This window comes from Musca domestica, unplaced genomic scaffold (genome assembly GCF_030504385.1).
Source record: "Musca domestica strain aabys unplaced genomic scaffold, Musca_domestica.polishedcontigs.V.1.1 7, whole genome shotgun sequence".
Classification (NCBI taxonomy): domain Eukaryota; kingdom Metazoa; phylum Arthropoda; class Insecta; order Diptera; family Muscidae; genus Musca; species Musca domestica.
This window is the reverse complement of record NW_026712383.1, coordinates 9,716,120-9,719,911: the sequence shown is the minus strand read 5'-3', so window position 1 is coordinate 9,719,911 and position 3,792 is coordinate 9,716,120. Positions and strand designations below refer to the sequence as shown.

General features: G+C 35.0%; 1 long non-coding RNA gene across 1 annotated transcript; it reads right to left on the bottom strand.

Annotated features, from left to right (window-relative positions):
• Positions 1 to 2,561: 2,561 nt before the first annotated feature.
• Positions 2,562 to 3,497, bottom strand: LOC131806097 (uncharacterized). The gene is made up of 2 exons (XR_009343959.1): positions 3,154 to 3,497; positions 2,562 to 3,091 (listed from the first exon to the last, which is right to left on the bottom strand). It is a non-coding gene; the product is annotated as an uncharacterized LOC131806097 (long non-coding RNA).
• Positions 3,498 to 3,792: the final 295 nt, after the last annotated feature.

The window sequence follows — 3,792 nt, the reverse complement described above, 5'->3', positions numbered from 1 at the left end:
GTGATTTTTTTGAGGTTAGGATTTTCATGCATTAGTATTTGACAGATCACGTGGGATTTCAGACATGGTGTCAAAGAGAAAGATGCTCAGTATGCTTTGACATTTCATCATGAATAGACTTACTAACGAGCAACGCTTGCAAATCATTGAATTTTATTACCAAAATCAGTGTTCGGTTCGAAATGTGTTTCACGCTTTACGTCCGATTTATGGTCTACATAATCGACCAAGTGAGCAAACAATTAATGCGATTGTGACCAAGTTTCGCACTCAGTTTACTTTATTGGACATTAAACCAACCACACGAATGCGTACAGTGCGTACAGAAGAGAATATCGTCTGTTTCTGAGAGTGTTGCTGAAGACCGTGAAAAGTCGATTCGTCGCCGTTCGCAGCAATTGGGTTTGTGTTATTCGACCACATGGAAGATTTTACGCAAAGATCTTGGTGTAAAACCGTATAAAATACAGCTCGTGCAAGAACTGAAGCCGAACGATCTGCCACAACGTCGAATTTTCAGTGAATGGGCCCTAGAAAAGTTGGCAGAAAATCCGCTTTTTTATCGACAAATTTTGTTCAGCGATGAGGCTCATTTCTGGTTGAATGGCTACGTAAATAAGCAAAATTGCCGCATTTGGAGTGAAGAGCAACCAGAACACTGCACTGTTTGGTGTGGTTTGTACGCTGGTGGAATCATTGGACCGTATTTTTTCAAAGATGCTGTTGGACGCAACGTTACGGTGAATGGCGATCGCTATCGTTCGATGCTAACAAACTTTTTGTTGCCAAAAATGGAAGAACTGAACTTGGTTGACATGTGGTTTCAACAAGATGGCGCTACATGCCACACAGCTCGCGATTCTATGGCCATTTTGAGGGAAAACTTCGGAGAACAATTCATCTCAAGAAATGGACCGGTAAGTTGGCCACCAAGATCATGCGATTTGACGCCTTTAGACTATTTTTTGTGGGGCTACGTCAAGTATAAAGTCTACAGAAATAAGCCAGCAACTATTCCAGCTTTGGAAGACAACATTTCCGAAGAAATTCGGGCTATTCCGGCCGAAATGGTCGAAAAAGTTGCCCAAAATTGGACTTTCCGAATGGACCACCTAAGACGCAGCCGCGGTCAACATTTAAATGAAATTATCTTCAAAAAGTAAATGTCATGGACCAATCTAACGTTTCAAATAAAGAACCGATGAGATTTTGCAAATTTTATGGGTTTTGTTTTAAAAAAAGTTATCAAGCTCTTAACAAATCACTCTTTATATTGCGGACATCTTTAAAAACAATAGCCCTAGTACTTCTCAGCGTAACCCTACCCTTATGAAAATTTTCGTGGGGATCGGACGATAATTACAATATGTATATAATAACTCCCACCTGTGTTGTAAGGTGAAAAAAATATTACAAAATGTACTCCTCAATGTTATAAGTCAAATTGAAAAAGTCGCATGCGATAAAAAATATGAAAAAATAAAAAAAATCACAAAATCTATTTTAACATTAATATTGGCATGCTTTAATATTTTATGCCAAGAGGGAATTCTGAATTGACAAAATTTGTCAAAATCGGACCAGGCATTCTTGAGATATAAGCATTATGTCTAATATATCATTCCTTTCTATATACACATTCTATATATTTCGTTATATATATTCGATATATTTATGATCGGAATCTCCGTAACGGTCAGAATTTACCTTTTCATCTATTTGTGTTTTCGTTGGGATTAAAAATATTCGCAGTTGAATGGAAAATTTGACTTTTATTTAACACAAATGTTATGGTCTATTTTACCCATTAAATATAACCCAATGACAATCAAAATTGGAAGACTTCTGCCCAGCCCTAAGCTCTAGCCCCATGCTAACTTCCGCGTCGATTGGTCCATAATTGCGACCAAAGCAATAGGGTTCTATTCTGACCCAAACCCCACCTACATTTTCAATTTCGTAAGTATCGGGCCATTATTGTGACCTGTAGAGTGATTACAAATTAACATGGACAGACGGACGGACGGACATACATAGCTAGATCGACTCAGCTCCGCGAGATAGGAAGATATATAAATACTTTCCTATGTGGGAAACCAATATTTCGAGGTGTTACATAATTTTTGGCCCAATCAAACTTATAATACCCTCAACTAGAAACAATCAATACCCTTTCAAAAGGAAGTGTAAAATACAATAACTATTCTTTTAACGAACTTACAAACAAATAGGTAGTTTCATGGACTGCGAATAAAATGAACTGCAAACTATAATATCAGAGACCATTTATGTGCAGCTGGGCTTTAAACCATTCCAGCATTTAGAACAAAATCAAAATGAATATACAGGCATGTCACAGAATGTAAAATCGTTCAAGAGTGAAAACGAAAACGGTTTAAGCTTCTCTAAAAAACGGAAAACGCAAAAATTTTGCGTTTTGATATCACTTTCAAAAAGCAGGGTGAAATTGAAATGTTTAGTGATTTTAACGTAAAAAATAAACAGGAGACAGATACATTTAACAGAAAATATTGTATTAACAAAATTCTCTTAGAATGAACATGTTTTTGGAATTTATTTTACAAAAAATCTATTATTTTTCTAATCCATGATGAAAACGCAAAAAAATATGCAGAAATGAACGGCAGACTTGTATTGTTGAATTATTGCATTTTGTGTTGAAGAAGAAGGTGTAGAAATGTAAAAAAGGGATTAGTCTTCGGAAGGTTTAACCATTCTAACGTGAGTTCCGTCAATGCATCCTACAATTCCTGGAATTTCATAATTTTCAAAAAAGTACAATTTCGACTTTCTTTTTTCTTCGGAAGACATTCTTAATTTGATCCAATGTGGACAAATTTCAGCTTCAATTGCATTAATAACTCTCCACATAATTGTAGAAACTGTACTTCTCCCAAGGCTTAGCTCCACATCTCTACCTATAACTCCTTGAAATGCACCCGTAGCCAAAAACCTAAGCGTTGTTGCAAGCTGGATAATAGCCGGTATATTGGAACGTTTGAGGTGGGGAGAAATTTTTTCCAAAACTAAAACAAAAGCTTCTTCATTTAGCCGATAATAAGCTATAAATCTGTAGAAATAAATTATTATTAAAATAAATTTGAAAATAACTCATTGCTGGTGGATCCTTACTCTGCATTTGAGTGAGATAAAGGATCTGATGCGTTCCTCAATGTCCGGCGACGAATTTTTTCAGTAGATTTATTTCTTCATCCATTACAGCAAGTATTGAAGCCCCTGGCATTTTTACTTTTGGTGTTTATATTATAAAAAAACAATTTAAACTCCTTTTTTAATTGTCAATAATTTGTTTACGACTTTTTTTTCATGGAGTTACCATATTTTTATTTCAAAAATGTGAAATGATTTTTTTTCCGGATTAGTCAAAACGTACGAGTGCTGAAGAAGCAAAAGCAAATCGTAACGATTTGGAAAAGGTGAAATAAATCGATTTCGTAAAACTTCTGTGACATGCCTGATAATCTCAATTTAATTTCAAATATAACATTTTGTCCAATCTTCAAAGAACATTTAAATTTTCAGTCGAAATAGATGCTATCCTTTTGAATTTTCAAGTATCAAATTTGAAAAAAAAAAAAAAAACAAATAAACAAGCTGTAAGTTCGGCCGGGCCGAACTTTGAAAACCCTCCACCATTTGGTACAAATTAAACAATTTTCAAAAAAATAAAATCCGTTAAAAATTCTGTTAAAATCTATACGACTACGTGGACCTGCATAGGCAACATTTGTCACCAGCTATTACAATATT